Raw genomic sequence first — 17,726 nt, 5'->3', positions numbered from 1 at the left:
ATTGAGGATTTACAGTTGTTGAAGAGCACCTAATATGGAAAAAGAAGAGCCAAATAAGTGAAAAAAAATCAATCCTTAAGGTTCCTTCATGCACTACTTAGTATGTAGCATTTACTATATGCACTAGTAGTTTGTAGCATTTACTATATTCTAAGACCTTACCTAGATATTTTATGTAGATCACTTCATTTAAGCTTCACAACACCCTATGTAGTAGCTGTTCTTACTATCATTATTTACCAGCACTGCAACTTAAAAACAATGAAGTTAAGTAGTTTACCCAAGTTAATACAACTTGTTTAACGGCTATGGAATTTTTACTCCTGTAATCTGATTTACATTACATAATCTGGGTTTCTATATTACTACCACTTATGAAGCAAAATAAATGTTGTTGATCCATATTATTATCAATAGACCTGTACTTCATTTTTCTTAGGGAAACTATAAATACTTTATCACCTTTCCTCAGCAAATTTTCTCAATAATCATCACATTAATGGAAGATGTTTATATAAAATTTTCTATTTACCAGCCTTTTTGAAGTTCTTGAGAAATAAATTCATTTGTTTTAACAATCCTATGATGGAGATATGATGTCTCAATATCTGCTTTACAGATAAATGAAGCATAGGAAATTTAAGAAATCTCCATATCATGAAAATAGCGTATTATGAAGCAGAATCTATCCCCAGACAATGGTTTGGGGGCCGATCTCTTTACTACACTGCTTTATCTGTATAGGGTTTTAGTAGAGAAGGGCACAGAACTGAATCTTGTTATTGTGTTTGCTATATTATTACACCCCTCAGAGGGTTGGCAGAACAAGTTTGCTGTCAATAAGTAGAGTCCTTAGAACAGAGATTATCATATAATGAGACGTGTGATAACTGATATGTTACTTTGCAATTGTTGGTAGTCCAATGTGGCTACGAATGTCCCATTTAAAATATCATTTCTTGTGCACCGTTTTCAGTAGAGTACTAAGAAAGCTTTGTCTGGAGAAGGAAAGTCGTTTCCCCAAATTTCTTTAAGTCCTGTCTAAATTTTTCTTCCTTAATTTCCTGTGGAGGAAGGGTACAGAGTTCTATAGTAAAGAAACTTGGATCACAGTTCAATAATTCCAGGCATGCAGAGTACTCTCAGAACAGCAATTCGGGAACTCTTAAAAATCATGGAACCCATGTGGTTACCTACCAAATAAAACATATTGTGATCCACATAGTAAGAATCAGCCCCATGGCTAAAGCCAGCTGAGCATCAGTGATGTCTGAGTGGGTAGTTCTCCATGGAACATGTATCTGCCATCAAACTCCAAGCTCCAGGCTGGTCTGCTCATCTGGCGCCAGACCCCCCAAATCTGCGCAAAGAATCCAGTTTGTAAATTTTGTATGAGATATGCTGACCTGATACTCAGATCTCCTTACTGCTCATGCACATGCCTTTCCAATTACTACGACTGATTTCCCCTGACTGAGGAGAAAGTGTCCTTCATTTCTATCATTCCATTGGCACCATTACAACTTCTATCTCTTCAGGTTGGTGCTTAATATTTCCGAGGCTGAGGGAACCCGGAAAGTTACTTGTTCCATGACTACCCGACTGAGCTTATGATCCTATTTCAACATTGAAATGCCTTCCTATGAAATATTTCACCCACAAGAATGTTGTCTTCTAAACCTGTTGGTCTCCTTGCCATCACAAAGACTCCTGGGAAACAGGAAGCAGATTGTGGACATTATAGAAAACATTCCACCTCAGAAACTGATGAGAATTTAGAACAAGGATTCTGAATCCTGCAGCAAAGTATACAATTATTGGAGAGATTGCTAAAGAATACAGATATTCCATTCAAGATAGTCAACATAGGAACCTCTTGAATTCACTTCCTACCTTGGGCCCACAAAATCTACAACTACAGAAGGGGTAATTACAAAAGAAACCCAGAAACCAACTGAGGGTTCCTAAGCATCAGATGAACAAGTAAAATCCCAGAAAGGAGAACGTGAAACATCTTGCCATAATCTATACCCCTGGAAAAATCAGGTGAAAACTCATAACTCTTGGCTTTTCCAACTTAAGGACAATTCTATGTGACAAGTGCAATCCTCACTAGAGACTGGGAAGGTGGGAAAGTCTGTACAGTTCACCAGGAGTGACTCTTGAGTGTGGATCCGGGAGTAATTCCTTAGCACAGAGCCAGGAGTATGCCCTGAGCACCGCTGGATGAGGCTTCAGAGCAACAGCAACAAAAAAACTAATAAAATTTTAAAAGCTTCTGCCATTTTCCAAAAAAATATCAAAAAGATGCTTATTGAGATTCTCCACTGGGATAGAGAGGGATCTTGGCACATCTTCAACTATGACGAGAGCAAGAATAAAGAGATTAGAGCCAAGATGAACAATAAGGCTCATGTCCTTATGAGAGTAAAAGGTAAAGGCCCTCCTGTTGATCGTCGATTTGCTCGAGCGGGCCCAGTAACGTCTCCATTGGAGACTTTGTTGTTACTGTGTCTGGCATATCGAATACTCTCCGAGAGGGGCGGAGGAATCGAACTCAGGTCGGCCATGTTGGCCGCTTGTAAGGCGAACGCCCTACCGCTGTGCTATCACTCCAGCCCCACCTTATGAGAGACCACAACTTTAAAGACTGGAAAAAACTGTTTTGTCTAGTGCACAGAAACAGAGTCCAGAAAAATAAAAAAATGAAACAGAGGAACATATATGTTTTTAAAAATATATAAAACTCTAAAATTAATCCTAATGAAAGAGAGATACATGATGCACTTGTGAAAGCACTCAAAATAATGATCACACCGATGCTCACAGAGGTTAGGAGAACAACACATGCACAAAATGAAAAATTTCAATGTAGAGGAGATATAAAAATTTACCGAAGGGAATTCACATAACTGAAGAACGAATGATTAAATTTAAAAGAACAGGTCTAATAGCACATGGAATGAAAAAAGAAAGGATCGACAAACTTGAAGACAAGGAGGTTGAACTGGTCGAAGAAAAATGAAGATAGGTTTGGAGATTTACGGGCCACCACCAAGTCAATCATACTTGACAATATTCATCTTTGAATGAGAAAGAGAAATAAGTAAAGTAAGTGCGGTAGGGCGTTTGTCTTGCACGCAGCCAACATGGCTGACCTGAGTTCGATTCCTCCGCCCCTCTCGGAGAGCCCGACAAGCTACCGAGAGTATCTCGCCCAGACGGCAGAACCTGGTAAGCTCCCCATGACGTATTCGATATGCCAAGAGCAATAAAGCTTAAAAAAATTCCTGGCCTTTCTACCTGCTTGCTCCTCCCCTTGAAAGTCACTCTGGCTACACCACTGTAGCACTGTAGCACTGTCCTCCTGTTGTTTATCTATTTGCTCTAGCGGACATCACTAACGTCTCCACTGTGAGACATTTTGTTACTGTTTTTGGTATATTGAATATGCCATGGGGAGCTTGCCAGACTCTGCCATGCAGGCGAGACACTCTTGGTAGCTTGCCGGGCTCTCCAAGAGGGTCAGAGGAATCGAACCCGGGTTGGCCGCATGCAAGGGAAATGCCCTACCTGCTTTAGGCTCCTGATTAGCAAGAAGTACCCTCAGTTCCCCACAGCCATTATGATGATTTATCATGACTTCATCACCATAAGTTATTCAACATACATGAAATCCAAAAGATTGTGGCCAGGCTGTGCTTGGATGTGTGTGGGTGGGTAGGGGGAGAATAATTATCAGAAAACAGAACATCCATGACATACTGGTAGAAATTGCTCAGCTGAGAGTTAAGGTACCAAGATCACAGTAATTACTGAGGTTAATATTATCATAGGACAGGGGCCGAAATGATAGTTAAAGGAGCTTCGGTGTTTGCTTTCCATGCAGTCTACCTGGATTCAATTCCCGGAATCCCATATGGTCCTCTGAGCATCACCAGGAGTGATTTCTGAGTGAAGAGACAGGAGTAAACCCTGAGCACTTCCAGGTGTGATTCCCCCACAAAAATATTACCATAAACAGTCATCTGTTCTTGGGCACTTGGTTTTTTTTTTATTATTGTAAATAGTGCTGCAATACACATACAAGTGCAGATGTTATTTCTACTGCACTTTTTTGCATCACTGGGAAAGAGGAATTGTGCTTGCCCCAGAGGCAAGAGGTGGGAAGGGGTGGGGGTGGGAGAGAGATACTGGGAACATTGGAGGTGGGGAATGGGCACTGGTGGAGGGACAGGTATTTGAACATTGTTTGACTGAAATGCAATCATGAAAGTCTGTAAGTCGGTAAATGTATCTCATGATGATTCATTAAAATAAAAGAAATTTTAAAAATAAACTTTAAATTGTTAAATATTACCATAAGACATCACTTGCCAAAAGTCAGCTTTATAAAAGAAAATACAACTACATGAAAGAGTAGTTAAAAAAATAAACAAAAAACGTAAGGATCAGCTCGAAGAATAGAGACCATAAAATGACAAAACCTTTAACGAGAGGAGCTGTAGAACAAATCAAGTAAATCCTTACTAATTTCAAAACTACCAGTCTTATTGGTCAAAACATGAATTTTTATTGTGTGGATGCTGTATTAAAAAGGGTGTGATGTTCATGTGTTTTTTAAAAAAGAATGGTCCAGAAATGGAAAAATTTTGACAAATATGGAAGTTACTTTTTAAAAACTATCTTTCCTACTAACAATTTCATTTGCACAACATCATGTCAAACCAAAGGAGCTAATGTCATCATTGAGTGCTTTATTCATTTTGATCTTAATTTATTTGGAGTGGAGGAATTATTTTTTAAGGGAAATTACCCACATACAGGCTGGAGCAATAACACAGCGGTAAGGCTTTTGCCTTGCAAGCGGTCAGCCTGGCCGACCCAAGTTCTATTCTTCTGCCCCTCTCAGAGAGCACGGCAAGCTACCAAGAATATCTCGTCCGCACCGCAAAGCCTGGCAAGCTACCCGTGATGTATTCGATATGCCAAACACAGTAACAAGTGTCACAAAGGAGACATTACTGGGCCTGCTCGAGAAAATCGGTGAACAACGGGAGGATAGTGACAGTGACCACATACACTGCTTGAAAATAAGCCCTTTAAACTCATTTGGGAGAATGTTTATTCATAAAATACCCATTTAATTTTGTTCAACAGTAGAGTTCCTGGAGAAGTTAGAACCTGTTAGTACAACTAAAAAGCATAGGGAAGTCTTCATATAACTTCTACAAACTACTTCACTGTCACTGTCCTCCCGTTGTTCATTGATTTGTTTGAGCAGGCCCAGTAACGTCTCCATTGTGAGACTTGTTGTTACAGTGTTTGGCATATCGAATACGTCACGGGTAGCTTGCCAGGCTTTGCCGCAAGGGCGAGATACTCTCAGTAGCTTGCCAGGCTCTCCGAGAGGGGCGGAGGAATCGAACTCAGGTCAGCCATGTTGGCTGCGTGCAAGGCAAATGCCCTACCTGCTGTGCTATTGCTCCAGCCTGACAAACTACTTATGGAATGTAATACGTCAAACAAGAGTCAAAAGTCTTAATTCTGAGAAGAAGTAAAGGGGAAGACCATGCTTATAAAAATGCCATCACTTGAAATAAATTAATTGCACACTTATCACTTGATCACTTGACATCCCATTACTCACCGATTTGCTCGAGGAGGAACCAGCAATGTATCCATTCATTCCAGTCGCATGCTAGTGTAGCCCAATGGTGTCTGCTCATTCTAGGAACATGAACAACCTCAAACTGATCGTTCAGGGTCTTGACAAAGAAGTCTGACAATCTCATAATTGGGGGCAACACGATCTTTTGACGTCCCATGGAATCCAGTCATATGGCTCTAGTCCAGCAGTCATCTCCAAATCTCATTACATGTCCAGCCCATCTGATTTTTGATGCCTTGGCAAATGAGACAGAGTCCCTGATTCTTGATTGTCGATGGAGGTAAGAACTCCGATTCTTTCTCTCATTTGAGTGAAGTGTGAGACTCCAAGCATAGCTCTTTTGATTCCTCTTTGGGAGGCCTGAATAGCATTCTCATCCTGTTTTCTTAGGGCCCAGGTCTCTGAGGCATATATTAATGCAGGAAGAACAGTGGAATCAAAGAGATGTGCCCAGGGCCCGAGTTTCTTTGTCCTCCTAGTTATTTCTTTGATGCTATTGAAGGCGTTCCAAGCCGCTCTCTTCCTCCTGAGCAACTCAGGTGCCAGGTCATTTGTCATGTTGACTTTTTGACCTAGGTACACATAACTGTTGAATTCAGAGATGTTTGTCCTATTGAGAGTGAATGGAATGTCAGGAACAAGACCGTTTCTCATAAGCATTATCTTCGTGAGATTCAGCTGTAGTCCCACCTTTCGACACTCATGGTCAAAGTCGGCCAGCATTTGTGCCACTTGGCTGATGTTTGGTGTTATTAAAACAATGTCATCAGTGAAGGGGAGGTGGTGTTGTTGCCGACCATCTATCTTCACTCTCATTCCTTCCCATTCAAGTTGTCACATGACGTTCCCCGGGATGGCACTGAAGAGTTTTGGTGAAATGGTATCACCCTGCCTAACCCCTCTCCTGTATAATGGTGAGATCTTGGTAGTGAATCCGTAATACAGCTCATGGAGGATCCTGATGTATTGAGTTTGAATGCCCTGTTTGGCTAGGGCTTCGATGACTGCTTCTGTCTCAACAGAAGCAAAGGCCTTCTTTAAATCAATGAACGTTAGACAGAGCAGCATCTTAAACTCCCAAGAAACCTCAATGAGCTTGGTTATTGTGTGGATATGCTCGATTGTACTGAATTGTTTTCAGAAACCAGCTTGCTCACATGGTGGTCCTTCATCTAGTGTTCTGCCAATCCTATTCATGATGACTTGAGTGAACAGCTTGTAGATGACGGACAAAAGGCAGATCGGGCGATAGTTTCCAATGTTCTGGATATCTCCCTTCTTGTACAGTAGTATAGTCTTGCTGGTTTTCCATTGAGACAGAACTTTGCATTCAGACAGGTAGCATGTGAAGAGCCGAGCCAGCTTATTGATGAGTGCTGATGGCAGGTTCTTCAGGTGTTCTGGTCTGACCTTGTCTTGACTGGGTGCTGTTCAGTTATTTACCGATGAAATGGCGTGTCAGATTTCTGAATGGAGAACACTGGGAATGACATATCCAATCCTGCGGAATTTGGTATGTCGGCAGGTAGACATGGCTATCGAAGAGATCGAGTAGAAGTTATGGATAATCTTTTCTATTATCCTTCTGGAAGATGTGATAGATCGATCAGGACATTGGAGAGCAGTCATCTTGGTCTTGTAGTTGGCAAAGGACAGGCAGGAGTTGTGAATGCTTTTCCCAGCTTCTGCCACATCTGCCAGCACTGCTGCTCTTCTCTCTTTGAGGTCTTTCTTGATCCCTTCTCTGCACTGCTTTGAGAGCTTGGATATTGGCTTGTGGTTGCCTGAGGCTTTTAATAAGCCACATTGTCAAATGAGCTTGAGAGTTTTTGAAGACAGGTGTCTTTTTGTGGCTATCTCTCACTCGGTGTTCTTTGCACAGTCATGGAGGTGCTGAACCAGTCCATTATATTTCTTGTCATGTCATCAATAATGGCATCTTCCCATGTTGCCATAATACTGTCGCAGAGCTCCCAGTTGCTGGTCGTTCTGGGAGTTCTCTTAAACTTTACAGCCCTTTCTCCCTGCTCTGTGAAGTAGAATTTTGCATGAAGAGACAGTGGTCTAATCCAGTTTGGAATTTTGGGACAACAGCGACATCAGTCAGGCAAGATCATTGATTGAATATGATGTGGTCAATTTCATTGTAGAACCATCCACCGGGAGACTCCCATGTCCAAAGGTTTGATTTGGCCTTCTGCAATGATGATTTACCATGGATGGTCTTGGTTGAAATGATGAACTCAGACAGTCTCTCACCTTGTTCTCTCCATTCTAGACCATGGGTTCCAATGTGGAGTTCTTTGGATGACCTTCTCGGTCCTATCTTGGCATTAAAATCACCGACAATGATATTGTAGAAGGTGTGGTCCTCTTTATAGAACTTCTTCAGCTCCATGTAGAACTTCTCAATTTCTCCTTCATCATAATTGGATGTTGGTGCATAGATAATGAAAATAGAAACTGCCGGCAGTAAGCCACATCTATTCAAGTGTAATCATCCGATTCAGGTTGTTAGGCATTCGAATGAATCAATGTTTATGGCCAAGTTCATGTTGACCAGGACACCAACACCACCGACACCTCTTTTGTTGCATGTTCCAAGGAACAGTCCTTCCCCAGTGTCAAAAACGGCATGATGTGATTGATGCCTTCTCATCTCAGTCAGACCAATGATGTTGTACTTGATCTTTCACGCTTGCACCATCAGGTCCTCGACGGATGCATCCAATACCAGCATACATGCATTGAAAGTACAGACAGTCATTTTTTGTCTTTCTTCATTTTGGCATCCTACTTTGGTCCTGTGATTTTATCAGCCTCTCCTTCCTCATCCTTCTCAACGCTGCCGTATTGGTGGCTCTTTCAGGGTAAGGGGAATGAGACCCATTGTATTTACTGGTTTTGGCATATCGAATACACCATGGTTAGTTTACCAGGCTCTGCTGTGTGGGCAGGATATTCTCGGTAACTTGCCAGTCTCTCCGAGAGGGATAGAGGCTTTTGGGGCGGCCTCTAATCGTCCTAGTAGGTGTTCCCATGGCTCAAACTATATTTGAACACCATCAAATATCATGCGGTAATCTTGTATTAATTGTTTTATGATGTGTCGCGTGGCCACTTTGCACACTTAATAATCTATAAATCAAAGTACTAACTATAGAACAGATTACTGAAAGAATAAATAAATATTAATGCAGTTGGAGAATAAGACAATGTATGAAAATGACCTAACCTGGGAAAATAAACAGAATTTCAGAAAGTTCATGAAATTCCAAGTAAGATTAATCTGAGGTAATTTAAGTATCAGAACTTAATATAAGAGAAGAATCTTGCGTAGAGAGGGTGGTTTGGGCCATACCCATCTATGTGCAGGGATTAATCCTGACTCAGTGCTCAGGAATCATTACTGCTAATGCTTGGGGGAATCATATTCTGTGCTGGGGATCAAACTTGGTTGTCAACATGTAAGACAAGTGTCTTACCCCCTGTACTAGCTCTCCAACCTCAAGAAAAGAATCAGCAAGAGAAAAACAACTTGCTTTATCCAAGAGAAACCTGAAAATTTATCAGCAAATACTTCAATAGAAGCTTTGTGAAAGTTCAGAAGGGAGTTGCATAATATACCCAAAACAACGAAAAAAAGGAATGATAATAAAAAATATTCTATTTGATAGTCCTTCAGAAAAGAAGGGTAGAGTTTCCTGGACAAGAAAAGAGTTTATTATCCCAAGATTTTCCTTATAAGAGTGTCAAACATGCAGGTAAGTAAAAGTTTCTCTGGTAACAGTAAAAATAGTTCTATTCAATACACTCAAATGTAGTCGCTGAAACCCATTGAACTTGTGTATAATATAACAGTATAAATAATGAAATACAAAGTAATTCAAAATAATCATAACTAAATTGCTAAAATATTTACAAAAATAACATGATATAAACTGTGAAAACAAGATCAAACATGGGGAGGAGAGAAAAAATGTATGCCTTTAAACTTAATTTATTATCAGTTTAAAATAGACTGTTAAAATATATTGGTGTCAGACAGACAGTTCAGTGGGTAGGGTGCTTGCCTTGCATGTGGCTGACCTAAGTTCAACTCCTGGTACCCTATACAGTTCCCTGAGCCCTGCCAAGAGTGTTTCATAAGCACAGAGCCAAAAGTAAGCCCTGATAACCACTAAGTGTGGCCAAAAAGAAAAAGAAAATAAATAAAAATGTTTTCTAAAGATCTCCTAGTGACCATTAAGCAAAGCCTGTAATCGATACCCAAAAGAAAGAAGGAATCAAAGCATAGCCCTGGAGAAAGTAAAAAGTCAGAGGAAAAAAGAAAGAGGAAAAAAGAACAAAGTACAGTATATCCAGAAAACAATGAACAAAATGAGAATCAGAAGTCCATATCTATCAATGACTTTTAATGTGAATCCTTCAAATAAAAGATATCAAATGACAAAACAGGTAAAAACAAAATCCAACTAAAATACCTCCAATGGGCTCATTTAATCTTTAAGGTTACTCAATGGCAAACAGTGAAGGAACTGAAAAAGGTATTCTATATAAGAGTAAATAAAAAATGAGAAGGGATAGCTACCCTTATTTCAGACAAAAAATAAAACAAAAAGAATTTACGCAAAGTCTATAAGGAGATCAAAAATGTCATTCTGTAACAATTAAGAGGTTAAGCCAAAAAGTTGATATAACTTTTTACTTAAGTATGTAAGCAAATAATATAAAGCAATAACTATATACTTAATTATATAAGCAAATAATAATAGAGCTAAATAGAGAAATGGACAGCAATACAAAATTCACATAGCATATTATGTTTATTATGTACTTAATATGCTAACACTGTAATTTCTTTTTTAAATTTTAAATTAATTTGAAAGAAAATGAAACCCTAGTTTTTAATTTTTTTTAAAGATTAAAAACACAAGAAACATATATATAATAGTCAATCTCATGGAAAAACTATTACCAGCATGAAATTTAAATGAAAATTAAATAAGTCCTTAGCAGAGGTTGACATTACTATCAGAGTCAGTTTTGGTAAAAAAAAAAAAAACACTCATGGTAGGAGTGAAACATTCAGGTGTCCTTAGTGTAAATTTTTTGACATTAAAGATTTTAAAATATTCATTCTCTGTGAACTGAAAAATCAAATTTCAGATATTACTGGGAGGTATGAAAAAAATGTCAGTGTAGTCATGGAAGCTTTGGGCGGAATTCAAAATGCTGGAAACAATATAAATATTTAACAAAAGAACGATAACTAAATTATGTTTCAGATATAAGTTGGAGTCATGCTACAAACAGCAAAATTTACAAAATAGAAAATTTTGGACTGACATTTAATAATAAAAATATTTCTGAGTTAAATAACACCCCGCTGTCAGATTGTCACTGTCACTGTCACTGTCCTCCCGTTGATCATCGATTTGCTTGAGCGGGCCCAGTAACGTCTCCATTGTGAGACTTGTTGTTACTGTGTTTGGCATATCAAATACGTCATGGGTAGCTTGCCAGGCTTTGTCGTGCGAGCGAGATACTCTTGGTGTCAGATTGTACCTGACCTATATAGAGAGCCTCAGGGCAGTTTTCCATTAGGGTGGCACCTTCATTATATTCCCTTCAGAAAGGCCCTAGAATTTAGAAAACAATGAACTATGTTTTAGTTTGATTGTGCCTCACTTTTTGGAGAACAACCATTTCCTTTTTTGGTCATAAAGCGTGAGCCCACACCATTGTCTTTGCTGTGTCTGTTTTAAACACCCTTTGCCAAAGGTTAACTATATTTTAAAGAAAATAAAATGTGAATAAACTTATCAATCACATCACCTCTATAGACAATCTCTAAAAGTTTGGAAACAAGAAATTTAACTTTAAAATCAATTATACTGGGTGCATTAAGGCATTTGCTCTCCTTTAATCTTTTCATATTACATCAAAACTCTGGCTTTCAACCAAAATTGCAGAGTGCTTGTATGCCAGTGAACTTGGAACCTATTGCAAGTAAATTACATCACTCTGTTTCTTAAATGTCAAAACAGTGAGTGCAACATCTGAGAACCACAAACATTCAGCCTGCAGAGACTTAAAGTTGAAAGTCTTCCAGATATGGGGTCCAACAAGTCTCCTCTTCTTACCATTTAATTACAATTACAGGTTAGATCTCACTTGAACACTTGTCAGATTATTTTTGCCTTCCTCTAGGTCCTTTGAAGATATGGGGTTCACAACACAGGACCTGCCATATTTGGACCAAAACTTGATTCGATCCCTCAAGAGGAGAAAAGACCTACCTAAGATAAATGAACAGAGTCGAGTTGGAAAGTACATGGCTCCTTGAGCTCCAAGAAATTTCCAAAAGTAAAGTTGAACTTGGCAACTTCCCTAATGCATTCCAAAATGATAGGTTCTGGTATACAAAGAAGAAAGACTGAATGAGCAGGACCTCTTGTTGAGTTGCCTTCACTAAATCAGAGTAGTGGCCTGAAAGGACAGAGAGGGCCACAGTCGGCAGTGTTCAAGCACAGACTGAGTCTTCAGGAGGTTTGTGGGTTCAAGAGCTGTGGGTCTGAAAGAAATTAGATATGTGGGTGCCAAGCAAGTCACGGCAGGCATGGCACATAGTAAGTGATCACTGATTTTGGAACATGAATGAACAAATTAAATTTAATTAACTAATTGAGCTTAATTAAGCTATAATCCAGTTTTTTTTTAGATTTCCCAGACGTAGGAATGGCTCAGGAGATTTGAGTTTTATCTATTAAGAAGAAATTCTTGCAAAACAATGTATGAATTCTTAAGCTACTAGAAAAGACATTCATTTGGTGGGTGGGTGGGGGTATAGATTTTATTGGCCTGCTTGATGTATCCCATTTTTTGCTAAAAACAAAAACAACATGAAAAACACCAAACAACAAGTTTTGTTCGCTTGGTGACATTTATTGTTGCCCAAGAATCCAAAGATTACAGAAAGTAATCTATGTGCCATGCCTGCCGTGACTTGCTTGGCACCCACATATTGTTGTTACATTGTCTTGTGGTATCACTTAATCATTTAACTTCCCGTTAGTCCTCGATTTGCTCGAGCGGGCACCAGTAACGTCTCCATTTGTCCCTGTCACGTGCTAGTGTAGCCCAATGGCATCTGTTCGCTCTGGAATCTTGAAGAGCCTCAAACTGATCATTCATGAGGTATATTGTGGTATATTATGTAAAAAAAACTATTGATATTGATGGCCAGGGAGAATTTTGTTTCTTTGTCCCAAACTTGTCCTACAATTTTCCAACTCATCATGAGAATAAGTGAACCCAAATATACACACATGATCTCCCACTTGTATTTCCTACCTATTATGCTATGAAGCTAATCAAATCTTTTGTATTTTTTTTTCTGGTACGTATTTAACATTTACAACCACTCCTCTGGTAGATTATACAGTCTGATTAAAACAGAGATGTCCCTGGAACTATTATCTAGAAAGAAGCTATCTAGACACTATTGGCAATTCACCTACATATGAGTGGAGTCATTCGCCACAGGTTGACATAAAATGGTCTGTCATTTGCTCCTTGTAGAGAGAATATACCTAGTGGGCCAGATGTCTGAGGGGGTGTGGTCAACAGTCAGTATACTTCCCAGTGTGTGTTCTGTCTGGGAAGATTTCTAATGTCAGATGGCTGTTGGCTTCCTTTCTACAATGGCCACATTTGAGTGACCTCAAGAGTCAGAATTTCACTCCTTGACCCCTGTTTAAGGATACACTCTATCTAGTCTGCTTTTCCAAATTTGATGAGACCCCAGTCCTCTCATGAGGTCAAAGGCCGCAATTCACCTCATTATTTTAATTCTTACAGCTTTTCTGTCATTGACCTCTTCATCGGATTAGTTCTACTGCTCATCAATATCTTTCGTAGGGTCGATCTTCTTAATCTCAGTCTCAGAATAATTTTAAGATTTTATTTATTATCTTTATTGTTCTTGCATCAAAAAATAGATTAAAAATTGCTGCTAAGCATACACTGGAACTTTTTACACAAATATCAGAAGTGGTATTATTGTGGTAAGGAAAACAAAATCTTTTGACTATATAAGACCAGAATTTTAGAATTTAGCATTCTTCAAGTCCCCTTTCACCATGATAAATTCTTTTTTGCTATTTTCACTTTTACTTATTTATTTATTTTACAGACTTATGAACTTTCATGATTACGTTTCAGTCATACAATGATCTAGTACCCATCCCTCCACCAGTGCCCATTCTCCACCACCACTGTTTCCAGTATCCCTCCTGCCACCCCATGCCATTCCCCCACCTCATCTTCTTTTGCTTTCTCTCTTCTTTTGGGCGTCATGGTTTAGAGTACAGGTAAGGTAATAAGTCACCATCATGTTTGGTCCATAGTCTACTTTTAGTCCGCGTCTCTCACCCTGAGTGAGCCCTCCAAGCATCATTCACTTAATGGACCCTTCTCTATCTCAGCTGCTGTTTCCTCCAGCATCTGAGGCCAGCTTCCAAACCATGGAGTGATGCTCTTTGCCCTTATCTCTATTATCTTTGGGTGTTAGTCTCCCATTCTGTTACTTTATATTCCACAAATGAGTGCAGTCCTTCTATGTGTGTCTCTTTCTCTGACTCATTTCACTTAGCATGCTGCTTTCCATGCTGATCCACTTATATGCAAATTTCATGACTTTATCTTTTCTAACAGTTGCATAGTATTCCATTGTGTAGATGTACCAAAGTTTCTTTAACCAGTCGTCTGTTCTCGGGCACTAGGGGTTTTTTTTTCCCAGATTCTGGCTATTGTAAATAGTGCAATAAACATACAAGTGATGATGTCATTTATACTGTATGGGTTTTTGCATCTCTGGGATATATTCCCAGAATTGGTAGTGCTGGGTCATATGGAAGCTCAATTTCTAGTTTTTTGAGAAACGTCCATATTATTTTCCATAAATAGTCATAATAAATTTGGCTTTTACTAATACATCACCTCTGGCTTCAAAAGGGAGCACCAAATAAAGGGTGTTGGGAGGATCCTCCCAGGATGGGAGAAGCATGCTGAAAGTAGACTATAGACCAAACATGATTTCCAGTCAATGCCTCTTTTGCAAACCACAACATCCAAGAGGAGAGAGAGAACAGAGGGAAATGCCCTGTCACAGAGGCAGGGTGGGATGGGTGGGATGGGCTTTGGGAGGGATACTGGGATCCGTGGTGGTGGGAAATGGGCACTGGTGGAGGGATGGGTATTTGATCATTGTATAATTGAAACCCAAGCACAAAAATTGTAAATCTACAACTGTACCTCATGTCACTAATAAAAAAATTTTTTTAAAAAGGGTGGTTCTTAGAAGGATACTTCTCACAGGAGTTAATAGGTAATAGTGAAATGTGATGTGAATTTTGGAAAGTTCGGAGAGTATTGTCTGTATTTCTGTGTGGTATGGGAGTCTTGTCTCTGATCATCAAAGGCTGTGGGTTTATGTCATCTTGCTTCTCCATCTTTCCCATACTTTGGCAGTTTGCCATCATTAGTCATCTCAGTCTATAGGATTGTGATAACCTTACAGTTCCATACACCAAAAATAATTTCAGATGTAAAGATGAAATTATTGATAGGTAAGTATAAAATATGGTAGCAATTCAATGGAAATAAGGTACAAATATGACTCTGAATTGAAAGTTTTTTTTCTGTGTTAGAAAAGAATTTAAAAATAAAACCATTTGGTTGGTTTACATATACATGTTTATTCATTTCTTAGGGCTTTCATAACAGAGAATGACAATCTGACTGATTTAGAACAACAGAAAACTTTTTGTCCTGTGGTTTTAGAGCGAAAAGATGTGGAATAAAGGTGTTGAATGAGTCCATGTTGATTTTCCTGTTGGAAAACCAGCAGGACTGTGCTACTGTACAAGAAGGGAGACATCCACGACATTGGCAACTATCGCCCAATCTGCCTATTGTCTGTCATCTACAAGCTGTTCACTCGAGTCACCCTGAATAGGATTGGCAGGACACTAGATGAAGGACAACCATGTGAGCAATCTGGGTTCCACAAAGGATTCAGCACCATCGAACATATACACACGATAACCAAGCTCACTGAGGTTTCTCGGGAGTTCAAGATGCCGCTCTGTCTAACATTCAATGATTTAAAGAAGGTGTTTAATTCTGTTGAGAAGGAAGCAGTCATTGAAGCCCTAGCCAATCAGGGCATTTAAACTCAATACATCAGGATCCTCCATGAGCTGTATTACGGATTCGCTACCAGGATCTCACCATTCTACAAAGAAGTAATCATCCATGTCAAGAGAGGGGTTCGGCTGGGTGATACCATTTCACCGAAACTCTTCAGTGCCACCCTCGAGAACATCTTGAGATGACTGGAATGGAAAGGAATGGGAGTGAAGATAGTGGTCGGCAACTACACCACCTCCGCTTTGCTGATGACATTGTTCTAATAACACCAACCCCGTGAACCTCCTTTTATTATTATTACCTTTGTTAAGACCCTATTTCCATATCAGATCATATTCTGAGGTACTGGGGGTCTGAAGTTTAACATATCTTCTTTGGGAGAAACAATTTAACCCCCAAGACATACAAAACTATTTACCTATGTATCTTATGCAACACAAGTGTGTGCATAGATTCTTTTAGGGAAATTTTTTTTCCACTTGACTTTTTTCTTTCTTTCGCCCCTTTCCACTTGCTCATTTGTATTTTCCCAACCAAAGTAGCCAATATTTACAATTGAATGTGTCCTGCTATATTGTTCTCTATGTTTATATAATTCCATCCAGTTATATTAACTTTTTGTCATTTTCTTCTCAAAATAGGATTAGAGATGTAATTTTTGCCATCTTTTCTTACTGAACTATCTTATATGAATTCCCTTGAAATCATCTAGTTTTGTTGTAACTCATTTCATTGATTGTAAAAATGTGTCTTTGCCTGCAGTGTACCACAAGCGATTAGGCTGCAAACTAATGGGTTGGTAGACACTCAGGTTCTTTTTCTTATTTTTCGTCTCTAAACAATATTGCACTTGGACATATATCCTTAAATATGCTTATATTTCTCTAGGCTACATTTCCAGGAGTGAAATTGTGGGGTCAAAGGGAACATGTTCTTTTTATTTGAATAGATGTCATTAAATTTTTTTCTCAAAAGGTTTTCATGAGCAAAATATCAGAGTATATTCTCCTCACCCCTGATCAGCATATGGTATCATGGTTCTTTTGCAGTCTTAGTATAAAATGTGTTTATTGTAAACTTGAATTTGTCATCCTCTGGCAACTAATAAATTTAAGCATTTTTTTCATGTTTGTTGGCCATTTATTCTTTGCTTGTGTCCTTTTATTACTTTTTGTCATCTTCTCTTCTCTAAAACAACAGTTTGTTATACATACATACATATAAACTATGTTGCTCTTCCTTTTTTATCTATTGACTTTTGTTTCAAAATTAAAATTTCAATTTTTTAATAGCTGCTGGTCTGTTTATTTATTTTTTTTTAAATTTTTTTTTTATTAGTAAAACACCATGAAGTACACTTATAGACTTATAAATTTTTGTGCTTGGGTTTCAGTTATACAATGATCAAGTACTCATCCCTCCACCAGTGCCCATCCTCCCCCACCACGGGTCCTAGCATCCCTCACACCCCCCATCCCCCCCCCCCCCCCCGTCCCACCCTGCCGCTGTGGCAGGGCATTCCTCCCTGTTCTCTCTCTCTTCTTTTGGGTACTATGTTTTGCCAGAGAGGCATTGAGTGGCAGTCATGTTTGGTCTATAGACCACTTTTAGCATGTCTCTCCCACCCTGGGAGGGTCTTCACAACACCCTTTATTTGGTGCTCTCTTCTCTATCTGAGCTTCCTTCTCACCTAGCACATGTGGCTGGCCTTCAAGTCATGGAGCAAAATTCCTGGTACTAATCTGAGCCCTTCCTGGGTGTTAGTCTCCCGTTTTGTTGCTTTATGTTCCCCAGATGAATGCAATCTTTCTGTGTCTATCCCGCTCTTTCTGACTCATTT

This window comes from Sorex fumeus, unplaced genomic scaffold (genome assembly GCF_029834395.1).
Source record: "Sorex fumeus unplaced genomic scaffold, SorFum_2.1 ptg000037l, whole genome shotgun sequence".
NCBI classification, from domain to species: domain Eukaryota; kingdom Metazoa; phylum Chordata; class Mammalia; order Eulipotyphla; family Soricidae; genus Sorex; species Sorex fumeus.
The sequence above is the reverse complement of the archived record's forward strand: the minus strand, read 5'-3'. Positions refer to the sequence as shown.